The 20,494-nt window shown below is 42.3% G+C and overlaps 1 protein-coding gene and 1 long non-coding RNA gene across 2 annotated transcripts in view; both read left to right on the top strand.

Annotated features, from left to right (window-relative positions):
* TSHZ2 (teashirt zinc finger homeobox 2) overlaps positions 1–20,494 on the top strand; it is a 331,593-nt gene that overhangs the window by 94,258 nt on the left and 216,841 nt on the right. The window lies entirely within an intron of this gene.
* LOC115475471 lies at positions 1,020–18,990 on the top strand. Its single transcript, XR_003943036.1, has 3 exons — positions 1,020–1,074; positions 6,189–6,193; positions 18,938–18,990. It is a non-coding gene; the product is annotated as an uncharacterized LOC115475471 (long non-coding RNA).

The raw sequence follows: 20,494 nt of genomic DNA, 5'->3' as shown, positions 1-20,494 counted from the left end.
GGTGGCTCTAAAGTTAACAAGATACAGCAGTGAGATATCTGATATATGTTTATTCTGAAACTTAGAATACTTCAGTTCCCGGTTGCTTTTAGGTACTAGGTTTTTTTTTTCTTTTTAATCGGCTTATCAAGATGCCATTGTTCAAATGTCATTTGTGTTCATTATGTGAAGTAATTTTTAAGAAAATACATCTTGTGATGATTAAATGTCAGTTAGAAAAACAACTTCTTGTCCTGGTGTTTTTCAGACTACAACATTTCTAAACTGTCAAGAACGTCTGGAAGTTACTACCAAGAATTGTGGGATATTTAAAAACGTATTCCGAATGTGCAAAATACTATCAAAAAGTTATCATTTAGGGGCCCTTTTACTAAGCCGTGTAGGCGCCTACACATGCCCAACACGCACCAATTTCGAACTACCGCCCGGCTACCGTGTGGTCCGGGCGATAATTTCATTTTTTACGCGTGCCCACTACGTGCGCCGGAGAATATATTTTATTTTCCAGCCCACGGCGCTAACTACACAATAATTGGCATTGTACGCACGCTGACGATTACCACCCAGTTAATGTGCGAGACCTTACTGCTAAGTGAATGGGTGGCGGTAAGGTCTCAGGCCCAAAAAAGACGCGCGCCAATGTTCATTTTTGCCGCACGTCCATTTTGGACAAAAACAAAAGGCCTTTTTTGCAGGTGCACTGAAAAATGGATCTGCGTTCATCCAATACATGCGTCTACACTAGCGCAGGCCACTTTTTGGCGCACCTTAGTAAAAGGACCCCTTAGTTTTACAGGGTTTTTTTTTTTGGCATTGAAAAGGTAATTTTATAAAATCATTCCTGTGTACATGTGGCCACATCTGCGTGTTTTTTTTACCTCTGTTAAATTATTGACAGAATTATTATTACATGCCATGATATAATAGCATATACTTTTCCAGTGGGCAAGCACATGGGCAGAGTTTGGGTGGAATGTAGGCGGGGTTAACACATTATTCCCCGGATTCTATATATAGCGCCTAGATTCCACGTGGAGATACACGCGTATCTTAATTGGCAGAACAAGGTAATCAGTGTTTTTAACAGCACTTAACAAGCAATAATTACAATTTATATGCAGAAATCGCTAGGCGTACACTATAAAGAACTGCGCCTAAGTTGCAAAGTGCGCAGTTCAAAATAAATACTCGTAGCTTAATAGGGTCATCTTTATGGGCATTCTGTGGGTGTTCCAAAATTTCCATGTGTAATTACAGAATACGGGTCAGTGTGCCTAAATCTACACGCATGAATTTACACAATACACATAAATGAACATGTTCAGATTTAGGCGCTACGTTATTGACTAAGCGTATTCTATATACCATGCCTAAATTTTATAGAATATGCTTAGTTCCGCACATATATATATATATATATATATATATATATATAGAATCTGGCCCTATATATATGTAGATTATTAAATACTTTAATCTTTACTCTCAAGCAGGTGTTAAGTGATTGTGCCTACAAGTAATGGCATGTCCTCTGCCTCATATCTTAGGATTTTATAAAGACAAATAGACACTTGTATTTATTAAATAGAGCCTACTTTTATGCCTCTGTAGGCACATACCCATGACACTCTGTTATAATATTATTCTTGAAAGTGGGATTCTGTTAACCATATGTACAGTTTTTATAAGAAAAGGCCATTTTTGACTTTAAAATCCCTTGTAAGACAGTGTAAGAAATGTATTGGAAAATGATGGCATTTAAGAACTGTAAGACTCAACTAATCTGGCCAGTTTTCATTCCTAAAGCATAACCATGGACCCCAGTTGATCTTTGGTCTTCCCCACATTTATTTTGAATCTAGGGATCCCATTAATTTTAGAACTTGATTCCTCTGGAACCTTCCACGTGGCAATGCACAGCACTGGCCACAGGAGCCACAAAATTAGTTTATTCACATTTCTTTAGCAAATATCACCCCTACTCCTGGAGAAGTGGACATACCTACCATACCCAAGCTATTGCCAGCAGCCCTAAATCACCCTTTGGAACCACAGGCCTGGTGAATGCAAATCAGCTACTAAGAAATCCCCATTGATCCATGATGTCATCTGGGAACAACATCTAGACACCTTAGGAATAATTGAAATCTGGCTAGATAAAACAGGGAATTACCACTGTCTGAACTATGCCCATCAGGATTCAACATCTAACATCAACCAAGACCATGGAGATAGGCTAGAGGGGTAGCAGTTCTGACCAAGTCACAGTTAAACTGCACAAAGTCACGATCGCCCATCTAATTGAATCATAATCCATTTTAATCCAGTTAGGAGAACCTCATAACAATATATGTTTAAGAACACCGTGATCTCATTACAGTGGTGACCTTGAGTGTCTCTATGTTGGTGATCCTGGGAGACATTATATATTGAAACCCTAGCTGTCTTCCTGGACCTGATGAGAGCACTAGGATTTACGCAGGTGATTAATCTCCAGCCCAAGAAAATGGTCACATACATATTTTCAAAGCACTTAGCCTTCCAAAGTTTCATAGGTTTCTATGGAACTTTGGAAGGCTAAGTGTTTTGAAAATATGCCTTATTAATAGTAGACTTGGTATTGTGCAAGAGAGTCAGTATCCCAGTACACTAGGATAATGGTGTTGAGATAATGTCCCTTATTCTGAAAGCATCCCCATGTTTAAATGGCAGCATTTGAATGTCTGGAGAGGCCCAGTCATTTAAATGCCATTTAGGAACAGTGATCATTCAGATGTGGGGAGGCTCAGTACATTTAGATGGCAAAGGAGCATGAGGAAGGGCAGGGAGAGGGAGTGGTTTGGACAGGCCTACAAAGCAGACATAGGGAATCCAGGTCTGCTTTGGGAAACCTGAATGTTGTATCTGAGGCATGTCTAAATTCATGCTTGGGGGCATCTGCAAATCCTGACCATGCTAGAATTCTCCCTTTGATTGAGATCCTCCCCACCTCCATTTCCCCACAAAACTAATTAGGCTAAACTTTTTTTTTTTCTTAAAATCTCAAGTAGGCCGTATCCCAAGGTTAGACAGACAATCTGTTGACTGCTCCTGGTTTAGTGGGGATTAAAAATTTTTGGTGAATATACTTTGAATTGTATTTGTATTTCAATACGAATGTACAAGATAAGGTAAAGTTCTAAATCAAGTACTGATATCTGTGTTTCTTTTCCACTATACTGGCAATTTTGTTTCTTAATTTTGATTTAGTTCCTTCCAATACTTTAAGGGGGTAATTTTATAAGTAACCTCAGTATGCAGAATAGCATTTCATGTGCTCAAGTAGGATCTCATATCCCTTTATATACATATAGAGCCAGATTCTATGTATGGTGCCATAAAAAATCTGCACGGTAAACATTTCCACCTAAGCGTTATCTATAAGCGGCACCTAGATTTAGGCGTAGTATATAGAATACGCTTAGTTGATATCCCAGCACTTAAAACTACACACATCCATGTACACCAATGAAAACATGACGTAAATCCCTGGGTGTAGATTTACGGCGCACTGGGCCATATTCTATAACTATGCACGTAAATTTTGAGACCCCCATGAAACACCCAGAATGTATTTTTATAGAAAATAAGCCCTTGACACAAGATCTTCCTTTTAGTTATGGATGGATCTCAAAGCCATGGCGCTAGAATCTGGAGTCACAGAGCTGTTGTGTCTCCAGGAATAGCAGGCCTGGAGCCACAGGCCTGGCAGATGAGTGTGAGGAGCAGGGGTGCAGGCACAGGTATACCGGGAGGGTAATGACCCCTCTACTTTAGATCCATGCTACTTGTGCGAAAGATGGAGGGAGGTCGCATATTAAAATTGGGGTTGGGGGGGGGGGGGCCTTTGGGGTCAATTGTTTTGATAGGGAAGACTTTGCCATGACTTCACCAACTCAGGCGGATCAGTGAGTCATGCGGGCCCACTGCAGTTTACTGAGACAGCCCTATAAAGACACATTTCAACTGAATTTGAGTCTCTGGTACGTACAGTTGTTAGTACTCCTGTGGCATCTGGTTAGTGTACACCAGATACAGGGCGCTTAAGGATGGAATCTTTAAAATGAGAGCGAGAGAGGTTTTATTCCAATTAAAGGTTAATTGAAAATGTATTAAATTATAATATAACATCTCGAAATCTTGGAGGCTGGAAGTGGGGAAAAATATTCAATCTGGACAGGAGAAGAATGAAGAGTTGAAACACAGGTCAACAGAAAATGACAGCATTTCTCGATTTTCTTTTCTTCAAAGATAACAGATCTTCTTAAACAGCAAAACTGCCTTATATCTCTGTACATCAAATGTAAACCTTTGTTCATGGATTAGCTTTTCATGCACAGCTGGTTTTCTGTTGCATCTGCAAGGCTCGTTGCTTATTATCATTTTCTAGCTAGACCTTGCAGAGGTGTTAGTTTACATTCTATTTCTTCTTCCCTATGTCGCTTAATTTTAGTGAGTCATGAAGAATTGAGAGGCCCTTTTACAAAGGCACGTTAGGTGCTTTGCGCGTGCAGCAAGCGCCAAAATGAGGCTTCTGCCAGGCTACCGCACCCCCCCCTGGCGGTAATTTCAGATTTGGCACGCATCCATACTTCTTGGATGATTTATTTATTTCCTCCCACCTGCGTCGTTTCTGGCGGTAATCGGCACTTGGCACGCACTGACCAGTCACTGAGCATGAGCCCTTACCACTAGATCAGTGGGCGACGTTAAGGGCTCAGGTTGGTTTTGGGCGTGCACTGGTTTCCGTTTTATCGCAGACCCTTTTCTTATCCCATTTTTTAAAAAAAGCCCCTTTTTGCAGCCGCGGTTAAAAACTGGCCCGACCCGCCCAATACACGCACCTACACTACCGCACACCACTTTTAGGGTGGCTTAGTAAAAGGATCCCTGAAAACCTTAAAGATTTTAACAGGAGAGGCTCTGAGGTTTCTTAAACATAGCTTTATGCAGTTCAAATCCAGACAACATCTACTGTACCAAAGCATGACTTGCCTTGAACTGTTACTGATAAAGGCATGAGTTAAATCCAACCCCTCTTCCCCCTTCTCTTCCCTTTAAAAAAAATAAAGTAAAATAACTCATTTACTCATCTCCTGTTTTGGTTACTTAGCTGGCTGGAGTCCAGTCAGATGTTAGTAACTTGGACTCCTTGTTCCTGTTATTTCTGTTGGAAAACCAGCTGCCTGCATTGTTGTTTCTGACAGGTCCACGCTCAACTCTTTGAACAATGCCACTATGGGGGTAATTTTATAAAGGCCCTTTTTTGTGTGTGTATATGCAGGAAGATGTCATGTTTAATTTTGTAAATGAGATCCTCATGGGGGCAATATCGGGAAACGGATTAGTTTAGCACATACAGTAATGAACCTGATTCTTAAGCCAGGATATGTGAAGTATGATGCTAGTCTGTCAAATATACTGCTAACACTTGCCGTTGTACTTGAATTGTGCCGAAGAGATCTTCCCATAATATGTGATATGTATAGGCAATCCGTCCAGGTTTCTTGAAAATACTTTTTAATTAAGTCTCTGTCTCCCAATAGAGTGGGGAATATTTCTATATCTTTCTGCCACATTTTCTTGGTTGGACTACATTTCTTGATATTTAAAAATCTTCTCTCTGAATATGGGGAGCTTCATGATCTGTTTAAAAGATCTTAAAATAAATATTAGATGATGATTGGTTAACCATGCTAGTAGTTCTGGAAAGGAAGTATTCTAGAATTGGTGAAAACAAATTCAAGATGCCACTGTGTAACTGTGGGAACTGGAATTAAGATGATAGTCTAACGTAAATACACTTGACACAGCTTTTGGCAAAACAGGGAATTTTGGGGCATTACTGTATTATATTAACATGCAATGAACCATCGGAATTAATAAAATTAAATTGCATTTTGCCTAGATATGTGAAGGTGGATTTAGAAATGACATACAAATCATAATCGAGATGTCCAGGTTAAGACATGTCGAGTTCTGCTAGCATTTTAGAACAGGATCTGCCAACGTAGAGCCTTTTTAAAATACAAAACAAAGTGGATGTTTATATTCCCATTGCGAGTGGCATGAACATCTTTTTTTTAAAGAATCATAAACGTCTAGAAAAATTTAAATGGCCAGAGTTTTATACAAAGGATAAAAGGGAGCCATTGTCCTTAATTCCACATAGTTGGATCCACCTCCCAAATGAAGCCATATTAAAATGGTGGCCTATCGTTAAGATGTGTTATTTTACCACTAACTCATGCTATTTTAGCACAGGTCCCATTTTATGTAGTGAGACCTAGCTACTAATAATAGTTTAACAGTAACATAACACATCTTGATAGCCCACCATTTCTCCCCTTAATCAAAATCACAGCTATATGTAATAAAAGTGACCAATTATAGAGCAGTCAAGCCATTGTGACATTACTGATGAGGTTGGTTGTTAACCATTGGTGGAATGAAGCATTATGATATCACAATATCGGCTTTAGCTACCAGAGACTGAAACTCTTCACACTAAGAAGTTTTCAATGTGGTCTACCATTATTACCACTGATTCATGCTATTTTAGCACGTCCCGATTTATGCATTGAGACCCGTGATAAAATAGCAAGACTTGGTAAAATAACCCATCGTAATGGTAGATTCCACTGATCACTTCCCCCCTTAATTGGTGGAATTTATACATGTAAATTTGTAAAATGCGGCAGATACACTTCAAAGCGATGCTACTTCCATTTGTAAGTGCCAACACCACCCTGTGGAAGTTGCCAGGTTGGTGCCATTCATTTTTTTAATGTGCAACTTTGTAAAATGGCTGCTCTTGCTCCACGTACCTGCAAATACATGTGCACTCGTGCAGGAGGTATTGTAAATAAGGCTCTGCTTGAACAAAGCCTTTTGTAAAATACCACCAGAATTGAGCATCTTCCTTAGTACAAGAGCATTGGTTTTCTGTTAGTAGGATTCAGTTTAAGATACCGATGCTTATGTTTAGGAGGTAGTAGTATCAAGTCATTCCCATACGTTTGAGGCTACGTTTGCATATAAAGGACTAGATTCTATTATATGGCACCTGAAAAATTGGCACTGAAAATATTTCCTCCTAGGCGTATTCTGTAAACTGCGCCTAGATTTAGGTGCGGTTTCTAGGTCTTCCAGTCATGGTCACATATTGCAGCAGCTATGGTAGGGAAGTCCTCCTCATAGTGATAGTTGTTGGCTCCTGTTTGGTACATCCATAGGATCCTTCAATATCAATTTTAAATGATTTTGCAAATGTGAAAAAAATATTGCTGGTGCAAGTCCCTGTCAATGATACTGACAGCATGACCTAGTCAAAACTTGGCTCTTTCAACAAACCTACCTCACAACCATATGGTGAGCATACTCCTCCATTGCTCCCTCCCATGTCCTGCTAGTACCTCCCTTATTCCTCTTTGCCCTTCTCTCCCTCCTCTCCCTTTCACACGCTGCTTGCCTTTAATATATTCTCTGTGTAAACTGCCTAAATGTGTGACACTGCATGATTGGTGATATATTAAGAAATTGTAAATAAATAAATGCATTGTTGCTACTGTTGGCAAGGTTGATAGGGAGGAGGATCTCCAGCTTCAATTGGCATGGCTGCAGCTGAATATGGCCACTGCTGGGCTCCCTGTGCCACCAGAATGGTGACTTTGAATTCAACATAAATGCCTGATCTCTGCTACTCAACAAAACTAAAATACGTAATGGACATAACGCACCCCTTTCGTTGTACGATTCCCTTATGTGGCTGTACCACATGAACTTTATTCTTGTCACAACATCAGTCTGTATTTGTTTACACCGGAGTCTGCAAACACCTCTCCGGTACTATGTAAGCCACATTGAGCCTGCAAACAGGTGGGAAAATGTGGGATACAAATGTAACAAATAAATAAATAAATATATTCTATAATCATCCATGTGCATAGATATTCAGAATGCCCAAGGTACGCCCATTCTATGCTCATGGCAAAATGCCTCCTTTTTGGCAGTGCGCGTTAGAATTTACACACACCACTTTACAGAATACGCGTAGCGATTTGTGCGTGTAGATTTTCAGGATGCACAAGGTACACCCATTCCATGTCTGTGGCCACACCCCCTTTTTTGGCAGTGTGTGTTAGAATCTACGTGCACCACTTTACAGAATATTCCTAGCAAAATGTGTGCGTAAATGCTAATAAATGCCAATTAGTGTCAATAATTGCTTGTTAACTGGCAATTATCGGCGCTGATCAGATTGTTAAGTAATTGCGTGTGTGAATCCAGAATATGACTGGATTTGTGCACCAAAATCAGTCACGCCATATATATAGCCAAATAAAGAAATCCAAACAAATAATAGAATATAGAAACTGAAATGCAAGATATCAGAGATACACACTTCCCAAAGCCCACGTATTACGATAAAAAAGTACTTTTTTTCTACCTTTCTTGTCTCAGTATTGCTTTTGTCTCAGTGCCTCTTTTCTGCTTTTCTTTGGGGGTTTTTTTTTCTGTTCCAGGACCTCTTGTTCTTTTGATATTTCTTCTTTCTTTATGTCCCACCTTCCATCTTTCCTTTGTGTCCCTACCCCTGTTCTTCCTCCATGCCAGTTCTGTGTCCCTGGCCCTCCCATGTCCAGCTTATCTCCTATCTCTTCCCTTACTCCTACACTCCCCACCCCTGACCCTACCCCATGGTCTAGGATCTCTCTCCCTCCCTTCCATTGGTCCACATGTCTCTCCCCCACCCCTCTCTTTCTCTCTTCTCCTTCACCTTTGCTCAAGGTCGGTCTCTCTCTTCCCTCTGTTTTTCCCTTCCCCAGGTTTAGTATTTCTTCCTCTCTTTTGCTCCAGGTCTCCCTGTCTATCTCTCTGTCTTGTCTCTCTCTTTTTCCCTCCCCCACAGGTCCATCATCTCTCCTCCTCCCCTCCTCCTTACTCCGGGTCTCTCTCTTTCTCTTTCTCTCTCTCTCTCTCCCTCTCTGTCTCCCTCTCCCCCATTCCTTCTGCTTTCCTCCTTCCCATCATTTCTTCTCTACCTCACAGATCCAGTGCCTCTCCATCCCCCTCCTCCCCCTCTGCATGTCCGGCACCAATCCAGCACCACCACCCCTGCTGGTCCAGCAGAGGCAGCTCTGAACACAGGCTGCCTGCGAGCCGGCCCTGCCAGGGCCTTCCCTGCACTCTGCCGTGCCCATAGGAATTTGCATCAGAGAGGCGGGACATGGCGCAGACATGAGCAGGGACCAGCTCACAGGCACCCTGTGTTCAGAGCTGCCTCCACTTGCAACTGCCACACGTCTGGAAGACCATCTATGAGGGAGAAGGGGGTTGGGGGGCTGAGAGGTGCCGGGGAAGAGGAAGGGAATGGATGGATGGGTGATGGGAGTGGGAGGTTTCAGCTGCAGGTGGGCCCTATCATTGGGCAGCCCTGAGCATTATGTCAGGCTCTCTCAATGGTAGCTATGACCCTGGTTAATACTATGTGCATGTGTAAAGTACACTTCTTCATTTACACTTGTTCCACGGGGTGGACCAAGCTTATTGCAACAATTTTTATACAGCGACTAAAAATGGTTTGGATAAATCTAATAGATGGCCACATACTATGACTGGCAAGTAGGATGTATATTTATTATTTATTTAAAAGACTCAATTTAATCACCACTAATAAATATCAAAGTGGTTTAAGTAAAAAGTGGGAAGGATATACTGATGATAATAACATTTCATTGCTTAAGTCCTTTTTCCCCTAAAAAGGAAGTTCTATGTTACGGTCAAAAGAAAATATTTTTTCTGGTGTTTCTAGGTTTTTAGCAGTTTAAAAGCTATGTTCTTGCTCTAGGTGGGACTTTTTTCCCCAAGCTTTCCTTGTATGTTTAAATTCATACCAAGGAGCCAATTATGGGGTCCTTTTACTAAGCCGCAGTAGTGTAGGTGCGGGTTTTGGGCACGTGCAGAAATATTTTTCAGCACACGTACCAAAAATGTCTTCCCTCCCCCCCCCCCCCCCCCCAAAATGGACTTGCGGCAAAATCAAAATTGTCGCACATCCATTTTGAGTGTCTGACCTTACCTCCAGCCATAGACCTTTCATAAAGGAATCTGCGCGGTAACGATCTACATGTGTCAGTTGCCACTTGGCGCGCGTCCGAAAGTAAAAAATATTTTCCAGACGCGTGTAACGGATGTGCGTCAAAAATGAAATTACCTCAAAAGGCACGCAGTAGTTGGGCACTAAGTTCATCTTGGCGCGTTACGCGGCTTAGTAAAAGGGGCCCTGTGTGTTTTCAGATCTTTCTCAGAACCTTTTCTTCTCAATAAATAGTGGCTCAATCTGTTTCTAAGGCTTTCTTCGTTTCCTGTGTTTGTTTTTTCTTTTTCCTTTTAGAGCAAGATAAATTTCTTATATTTTGTTTCTTGTTTTTGAGCGCAGACACAATAGCAAGTAATCCACGATTTGATCTGTTTTGATTGATTTTTGTTTTCTTTGTAGTTCATTGTTGTACTTTATTGGATACTTAGTTAAATGTGTTTATTTTCCTGTTATTGTTGAAAAATGTAATAAAATAAATTTTAAAAAAAGGAGGGAAGGATGTACTTGTTCCCATCCTGCAGAGCAAGCTCCTGATTAGCTGCAATCAAGTCTCTATTATTGTTTGCTTTTTAATTAGCCCTGTCGGTGTCCCCTCTGACTGATAAAAACTTTTAAAGGGGTAGTCATTTACCCCCCCCCCCCCCGTTTACTAAGCTGCGCAGCAGTGCCGACACAGTCCATTCAAAGTGAATGGACTTTGTCGGCATTAGCGCACGGCAGCCGCTAGCGCGGCTTAGTAGACAGGGGGCTAGTCTGGTGTAACTAAATACCAATACAGTGTTTATAAACAGCTATAACACCGAAATGGGCTCAACGCAGTGTACAATAAGATTTACAAAAAATTACACAAAATTTACCAGCCTATATAAATACCAGAGATGAGTAGTAACGAAGTACTTGTACTTCAACTTAAGTACAGTGGCAATACTTTTACTTGTAATGAGTTGCATATTTTTTTTACCTTACTTTTTACTTGCAACTCGTTACAAATAAGTCTGTTCTTTTGTACTTGGTAATGAAGTACAAGTTTTTAGAAAGTATATATATTTTTTAAAGTATTTTTCTTACCTGTCATAGGAAGTTCAGGCCCGATCGGATGCAAGCTTGCATCTGACTTCACCCTCCTAGCACCCACCGTTCCTTCCCTTCCATGGCTGTTCTAAGACCATCTGCTTTGGTGTATTGTCAAACTTGCTGTTTGACTCGGCCTAGATTCGTCTGATGTTGGAGCTCTTCCATGAGCCAGAGTTCTCCTTTCCCAATTTACAAATGAACACTCACCATCCACTGCAATATATGAAGCACCGATTCATCCACTTGACTTCAGTAATCCATGTGCAGCTACTGTCGTTACCACCTAAACCACACAGCAGCACTCAACTGCCTTCCACACCACTTCCTGCTCCAAGGATGACCGTACCTCACCTATTGGATATCTTTGCTCTAATCATCGGAGGAGGCCTTCGTGATTCAGAGAAAAGAGGGGCGGTGGCTTTTTAATCTCACCTTCCTTGCTATTGATTTGTCTCATGCAAGGAGGTTAGATTGAGACCTCCTTGGTCTTGTGTGATTCGAGCTTTGTCTGTCCTTTTGATTCTTACAGGGTCCTCTTTGGCAGTTGAGAAAAAGTTGCATTGATTGCGTCCAAATACATCTTTCCTCCCCCAAGAAAGCAACTGGATCACCTTCCTTGGGCCTACCTTATAGCCCTGGAGGTCCAGTGATGAGCTGGGGCAGGCTCGGCTTCCTAGACTCCTGCCCATGTGGTCTCCATACTGAAAATGGCTCCTGCAAGTTTCAGCAGCAGTCTCACAAGATTGCTGCAGGAACTCATGGCAGCCATTTTTTGGTACAGAGTCTGCATGGGCAGGAAACTAGGGGAGTTCCTCTTGCCCAAGTTTCCCACTGGACTACCAGCGCTGTAAGGTAGACCTGAGAGGGAGGGTAATGGCCTCATAGATGGAGTTTATGGCTATTGTTCATCTGCAGAGAGGGCAAGGACTCTGGCTCATGAACCAATGTCAGACGAATCTAGGCTGAGTCAACCAGCAGGTTTGGCAATGGTTTCCCCAAAGCAGATGGTCTTGGAACAGCCATGGATCTTTCAGTATCTTAAACCAGATTTCTGTTTGCTGGAAGAAATTTGGAAGTTTGTGGTAAGTCTCGGGTAGTCTCTGTCCATTCAGCTTTGTTCCCTGGAAAATTTGTAAATCTCAACCTTATCCAGAGAGGTGAATTGTTTGCATGATAAGATGGAAAAAGTAATTGGAGCCCAGGATTTTTGTCTGCAAGATAACACGTTTCTGTGTGGGAAAACTGAGAATCTGGAAAATGCATGAGAAGGCAGAATGTGTGACTTGTGATTCCCACTGCAGCTCCTTGTGATTCTGAAAAAGTCACTTAACCATTGATTGCCCCAGGTACAAGTAAGTAAGTCCCATTCCCCCCCCCCCTTCCACTTTCCCTGTTTCTTGGTCTGAGTATTTTAATTTTCCTGACATAGCTAAGGATACACAGAAAAAAACCACAGGCAGTTTCCATTAATGCGGCTTAGTATCATGATGGTTTAAGCTAAGTTATCCCGATTTTTATTATAAGATGAGCTTTCCTTCCTGAATACCTACTCCATTCTGTCTACCTTAACTATGTATTTCTTTTTTCCGGAACTAGTAATCACCATTTCGGAACTATGTAAGCCACATTGAACCTGCAAATAGGTGGGAAAATGTGGGATACAAATGTTGTAAGTAAATAAATAAATACATCTTGCAATTGGGTACCACATTTTTTCTTAAATTTCTATGTAAGTATATGGTGAGAAATAAGAATGTTTCTTACGTGTTTTATGAACTGTCCCAGCTGACCTGGTTTCTCGGAGATAAATGGGGAGGGCGTAATGTTTGCATTCCTGCGTTGTGTTTTCCAACATGTTAAAACACAGAAAATAAGACCTAAGTAAATGTGAAATTTATAAAAATAAAGATTTAAAAACAAATTTATCTTAAACCCGGGGGTAGGCAACTCCGGTCCTGGAGAGCCGCAGGCAGGTCAGGTTTTCAGGATATCCACAATGAATATGCATGAACTTGATTTGCATACACTGCCTCCATGGTATGCAACTCTATCTCCTGCATATTCATTGTGGATATCCTGAAAACCTGACCTGGCTGCGGCTCTCCAGGACCGGAGTTGCCTACCCCTGTCTTAAACTCACCTTGTGGCACAGTGTGTTGGTTTCAGGCAACCACTGCCAAAACCGTAGTCGATGGTTATTTCCTTTAATAAGTATGTTCATTCTTAAGTGTCATTTGAATTGCACCAAAGACAAGGCAGATTATCATTGTAGCTTATTTGCATTTGGGATCTTTAATAAAGAGCTGAGAAAAATAATTGCAGAACTTATGTCTGGATTTCTGTATATACACGTAGTAATCCTTTTTTTAAATAACAAATTCAGTTGGAAGTCAAAAAGCTTGACAGCGATGGAAAAGAAAAACTAGCCTGGAATCTTACTAGGGGACAAGACCATTTGTTGTATGTAAAATTTATTACATGTCTGTCTTTAAACAGAGGAGCTGCTTTATCTCTGTCTATTAAGCTTCTTAAGTTTAACATAGCATCAGCCCCCCTTCTGTTTTTCTTGTACCTCCTAACCCTGTGCGCTCGGCATCCCCTCCCCTGCCTCCAAAAATGTTCACGATTTGTGCATCTGCTTTAGGTCTGGAGATTATAAGTGTCAAGAATTGTGGCATGTGAGAGAAACATGAAGCGAAAAATATGCGGCAAGCATGGGAACTGCTTAAGGAAGAAGTCCTGCGTTTGAACTCGTCAAATAAACCTGACACTAGCCCGACTGTACAGCATCTCGGGATAAGCGTTACCATGAAAAGAGATTCCTTTGCCTCCGCAAAATTAATGACATCAATATGTCAGCCGTCACTGGAGTTCTTGTCCGAATCCATTGCAGCTCACTATTTTGCTAAACACCCTGAGCCATTTTTCTCTGCATGGCTAACGTGATACAGATAATAAGGAAGGGCTCAAGGGGTGGGGGCTGATGGCAGCAGAGAATATCATGGAGCTCACAGAACATCGCAACTTCTCGGAGGCTATTTTATCTCAGCTGTGATATTTCAGTAGTAGTGATAAAGATACCATCTCCCACGGTTAAAATATTCACAGATGGAGGAGCAGAACAAAAGGGGTCCGTGCAGTGAGGCTGACGAGAATATGCACTGATTACAAATGGAATCAAATAAAACATATCTAATTCGCTGAAGCCAATGCTTGGATTTCACTGATACAGAGTTTTTTTTGGATACGAAGGCGGTAGAACGAGAGGACATGAAATGACATTGAAGGGGGGCAGACTCAAGAAAAATGTCAGGAAGTATTTTTTCACGGAGAGAGTGGTGGATGCTTGGAATGCCCTCCCGCGGGAGGTGGTGGAGATGAAAACGGTAACGGAATTCAAACATGCGTGGGATAAACATAAAGGAATCCTGTCCAGAAGAAATGGATCCTCAGGAGCTTAGCCGAGATTGGATAACAGAGCCGGTAGTGGGAGGCGGGGCTGGTGGTTGGGAGGCGGGGATAGTGCTGGGCAGACTTGTATGGTCTGTGCCCTGAAAAAGACAGGTACAAATCAGGGTAAGGTATACACAAAAAAGTGGCACATTTCTTGGGCAGACTGGATGGACCGTGCAGGTCTTTTTCTGCCGTCATCTACTATGTCCAGCACGTGTAGCTTTTGCAAATGCACGTTTCCTAAAGTGCTGTTTTATACCACTACCTCTGATAATCAAACCACACTGGTGTGCAATACAACTTATTGCATGGCCATGGATCTTAGAAGCAGAGCTGAAAGTGTTGGCCAGGAGTCTGAGGTACCTGTCACTATTTGCACAGATGGTTTGCTCTGTATCCTAAGCCTGAACATGCCAGCCTGGCTGATGGGGACCTACAGTCAAATAGCACAGAAATATCCTCCTTAGTCGGTGGGAAATTCATACTTCTCTAAACATAGAAACATGATGGCAGCTAAGGGTCAAATGGCCCATCCAGTCTACTCATCCTCAGTAACCACTTCCTTTTCTAAGGGATCCCCCATTCCTGTCCCACACTTTCTTAAATTCTGACACAGGCCTTGTGTTCACGACCCCCACTGGGAGGCCATTCCATGCATCCACCACCCTTTTGGTGAAAGTGTATTTTCTTAGATTCGTCCTACGCCTATTTCCTCTTAACTTCATCGTATGCTCCTTCATTACAGATTTTTCCTTCATTTGAAAAAGGGTCACCTCCTGTATTTTGAGGTATTTAAACATCTCTATCATATCCCCTCTCTCTCTCACCTCTCTTCCAGCGGATATATGTGGAAGTTCCTAAGCCTGACCCTGTATGTTTTACCATAGAGACTGCTTAACTAATTTTATAGCCGTCCTCTGGACCGACTCCATCCTGTTTATATCTTTCCATAGGCTTAGGAGCTGTGAGGTAATACCAAGATATAATCTCTACCTCCCATAATATCTTTCATTGGTTAGGGTTATGGTTATCTTTATTTGATACTAGTAAAAAAGACCCGTTTCGGTAGGCAATGAAACGGGCGCTAGCAAGGTAATCCCCCACCCTTCCCTCCCTTCCTTCCTTCCTTCTGAGTTCCAGACTCCCCTCCCTCCCTTCCAGTTCAAGGCCCCCTCATGCCCCTCCCACCGAGTTACAGACTCCCCCCTCCCCCCTCCCTCTGATTTCAACACCCCCCCTCTGTGTTACTGACCCCTGGACCCCCCTGCCACGACCCCCTCGATCCCCCCCTTTCTTCCGAAAACCCTCCCCTGCCGCCGTTGCATACCTGTGCTGATGGGCGACCCCATCCCCCCACAGGCGAAGTCCTCTTCTCGTCTGCACCGGCGTTGCTTGCTGAATGGTCTGATCAAGTTTCTGTGCATGCATCTGATGACTTCGCTGTCGGGGGTTGGGGTCCCCCGTCAGCACAGGTACGCGACGGAGTTGGCTCGCGCTGCTATGTTGTGATTGGGCACTGTCGCTGCTGACGCACCCGGAAGTGGGAGATGTCATCATTTCAGGAGATGGATACAGAAGCACGAATGCCTCAAGGCTTATGTCCACGCAGTCAGCTTCAGAACGTTGGAAGTGCGCTTTATTATGTAGGTTACTCAAAACAAAGCAGCTTACTTAAAAGCAAAGCATGTGAAATAGGAAAAAAAAACACCATTATGTTATATTGAAAAGAATTAGATGCAAAGATTTTCCAAGGCGGAATAGCTTGGTGCCTGCCGGGTCTCAATGGCAGTTGTGCATTTAGCCAAAAGCCTTGGTGAAAGCAAAAAGGTGTGTCTTGAGAGCCATTTTAAACGGTGAATAGGAGGATTCAAGTTGCAGGATTAGTGGGAAAAGATTCCAGAGGGTAGGGGCCAGAAAGAAAAATGCTGAATATCGTGCTGTCTCAAGTTGCACAGAGGAGGGCGGATGGATAAAAAGCCGCAGTGTGTTTGAGGACTGAAGGATAAAGAGTATGGGGTGATGGCAGAAGCCAGATAAGGTTTTACCAATGTAAATGGCTCAACGGGCCAGTGTGAGAACCTTGAACTGAATCCAAAATGAAATTGGAAGCCGGTAATACGGTCTGATCTGTGGGCGTTAGAAAGAAATGGAACTGCCGTGTTTTGTACAGTTTGTAGACGTTTCAGTTGTGTTTGTAGAAGCTTCGGAGGTGTGCAAACTGAAAAGCCTCGTTTTGGTTAGCTTCCCATGTTGTTTACAGGATTTTTTTATTTTTATTTTGTTCAGGTTTTTACATTTTTGTGTGTGTGTGTGTGGGGGGGGGGGATAATATTGTCAGTAGCATATGCCGTTGTGCGTAGCGTGTTTAATTGCTCAGCAATGAATCTACTGATAAATAGCGCACATTACTAACAAGTGTGCAGTATTGACAACAGAACAGAAAAAAAAAAAGGTCAATATTCAAAGTGATTTAAATGGCCATGAGAGGCTCTTGGCCATTTAAGTTGCTTGTCCAGGGCTAACCAGATATATTCAGTTTACTGGGTAGTGCCCCTTAATATAACCAGTTAGCACCTAAGCCAAAACCGGCTATTTTGTGAGTGGTCTGCGAACTGGTTTGCACTTAATCGGATATGTTAACTGGATAAATAGAACCACGTAAAACAAGTCCTACCTTGATCCAGTTAAGTTCTGAATATCACACTTAATCGCATAAGTCAGTGGTGCCCAAAGTTTTTCGGTTCTCGGCATCCCCCCACACATCATATTCAATATTTCTCCCTCGCTCTCTCTCCCCCATGCACTATCTCTCCTGTCACCTCTATATCCAACATTTCTCCCTCTCCATGCAGCATCTCCCCCTCCCCTTGACCCATATATACAAGATTTCACCACTTCGCTGTATCTCTCCCACCTACCACCAGAGCTTAGCTGGGGAGCGGAGGATGAAGAAGAGCTCGGAGCTGAACACAGGAGGGAGGCAACATGATGTCCCGCAGCCCCGGCCTCCCTCCCTGAGAGCTGAGCAGCCAGAGTCCCGGGGCGGGAGCAGGCCTCCAAACTTCCAGGCTGCTGGCATCGGCAAAGATGTGTAAGCCCGGAAACCTTGTTTGTACAGCCACTTCCTGTTCCCGTGTACGAGCGGGCGGAGCAGGGAGGTGGAGAGAGGAAGGTGAATGATACTGCACCAATTGGGGGGGGGGGGGTGGAGGCAGGCACCCATGGCAACACCCCTTCAACTTGTTCTGTCACGCAGTTTGGGAAACGCTTAAGTGTTATCCACATATAGAACGTACCCAGATGTGGCCTGACATGGGTTATCCTGGATACTGCCAGCAGCAGCCCAAAAAGCCCCTAACCACCGCTGGTTAGGGGTTAAAAATGACATAACACAACACGACAAATGCTGTTGATGTTTTCCATGGCTTTTTGAACAAATGCATATCCCTATAACCTTTATGAAAAGGCAGTTAATCAAGTTAAATGTATATATATATATATATATTTTTTTTTTTTTTTCAATGCAAACATGGAAGTATATTTATTTATTTTTTATTTATTTATTGCATTTGTATCCCACATTTTCCCACCTCTTTGCAGGCTCAATGTGGCTTACAATACATCATGAATAGTGGAAATACATGGTAAGATAGACATTTAGTATTACAGAGGATCTTGGGTAACATGATTGTGAATAAAACATGAAAGTAGTATAACAAGCAGATATAATAAGTCTATTCTGGATATATTTGGAGAGGTTCACATTTATTGATCTTTGTGATATGCCTTGTCAAAGAGATGTGTCTTCAGTAGTTTGCGGAAGTTTGTTAGTTCGTAGATCTTTTTTAAATTGCGCGGCAACGCAATCCAGAATTGTGTGCTCAGGTAGGAAAAGGTTGACGCATGCGTTAGTTCGTACTTTAGACCTTTGCAGTTGGGGAAGTGAAGATTGAGGAATGTGCGGGATGACTTTTTAGCATTCCTGGGTGGTAGGTCTATCAGGTCTGACATGTAGGCTGGGGCATCCTGCCTGGTTAAATCACCTGTGCGGGGACACTAAACTGCCACCGAATATTAGCACTAACCACCTAAGCCAAAACCAGCTATTCAACGAGTGGTCTGGGGCTGAGTTGGCACTTATCTGGTTAAGTGCCGATATTCATCTCTTAACCCCGGATTCTATATAGTGCGCCTAGCGTTCCGTGATGAAATCCAAGCAGATTCTATAACAGTGCACGTAACTTAATTGGCTTAACAAGCCAATCAGAGTTAACAGCACTTAACAAACAATAATAAGCACTAATTGACAATAATTAAAATTTACGCACACAAATTGCTAAGTGTATTCTGTAATACAGTGCGCCTAAACTTTTTAAGGTGTGCAGGCAAAACGGGGCGTGGTTATGGGTCGGGAAATTGGTGTTTTGTGAATATTCTAAAATTTATAAGTATTGCCATACTGGGACAGACCAAAGGTCCATCAAGCCCAGAATCCTGTTTCCAACAGTGGCCAATCCAGGTCACAAATAGCTGGCTGGATCCCCAAAAAAGTACAAAACATTTTATGCTGCTTATCCCAGAAATATTTTCCCCGAGTCCAATTTAATAATGGTCTATGGACTTTTCCTTTAGGAAGCCGTCCAAACCTTTTTAAAACTCTGCTAAGCTAACCGCCTTTACCACATTTTCTGGCAATGAATTCCAGAGTTGAATTACATGTTGAGTGAAGAAAATTTTTCTCCAATTCGTTTTAATTTACTGCTTTGCAGCTTCATCGCATGCCCCCTATTCCTAGTATTTTTGGAAAGCCTAAACAGACGCATCACGTCTACCCGTTCCACTGTACTCATTATTTTATAGACCTCTATCATATCTCCCCTCAGCCGCCTTTTCTCCAAGCTGAAGAGCCCCAGCTGCTTTAGCCTTTCCTCATAGGGAAGTCATCCCATCCCTTTTATCATTTTTGTCGCCCTTCTCTACACCTTTTCTAATTCCACTACATCCTTTTTGAGATGCGGCGACCAGAATTGAACACAATATTCGAGGTGCGGTCCTCATTTTTATTTTCCATTCCTTTTCTAATAATACCTAACATTCTGTTTGCTTTCTTTGCCGCCGCAACACACTGAGTAGAAGGTTTCAATGTATCATCAACAACAACACCTAGGTCCCTTTCTTGGTCGGTGACTCCTAACGTGGACTCTTACATGACGTAGCTATAATTGAGGTTCCTCTTTCCCACATGCATCACTTTGCACTTGCTCACATTAAACGCCATCTGCCATTTAGACGCCTAGAGGCATATTTTCAAAGCACTTTGGGAGGCTAAGTTCCATAGGTTTCTATGGAACTTTGGGAGGCTAAGTGCTTTGAAAATGAGCTTGCTAGTCTCCCAGTCACGTAAGGTCCTCTTCTAATTTTTCACAATCCTCCTGCGATTTAACTACTTTGAATAACTTTGTGTCATCAGCAGATTTAATTACCGCACCAGTTACCTCCATCTCTAGGTCATTTATGAATATGTTAAAAATCATCGGTCCCAGCACAGACCCCTGAGGAACCCCACTAACTACCCTTCTCCATTGAGAATACTGACCATTTAACCCTACTGTCTGTTTTCTATCTTTTAACCAGTTTTTAATCCACAATAGGACACTACCTCCTATTTACACACGTAGTTATAGAATATGGCTCAATGCTCCTAAATCTATGGGCTGGGATTTACGCCATGCTTTCATTGATGTAAAAGGAGATGCGTAGTTTTAGGCGGTAGGATATCAACTAAGTGTACTTACTTCTGCCCTGGACAAACGGGCGGGTGAGCAG

This window comes from Microcaecilia unicolor, chromosome 8 (genome assembly GCF_901765095.1).
Source record: "Microcaecilia unicolor chromosome 8, aMicUni1.1, whole genome shotgun sequence".
Taxonomy (NCBI): Eukaryota; Metazoa; Chordata; class Amphibia; order Gymnophiona; family Siphonopidae; genus Microcaecilia; species Microcaecilia unicolor.
The sequence above is the reverse complement of the archived record's forward strand: the minus strand, read 5'-3'. Positions and strand labels throughout refer to the sequence as shown.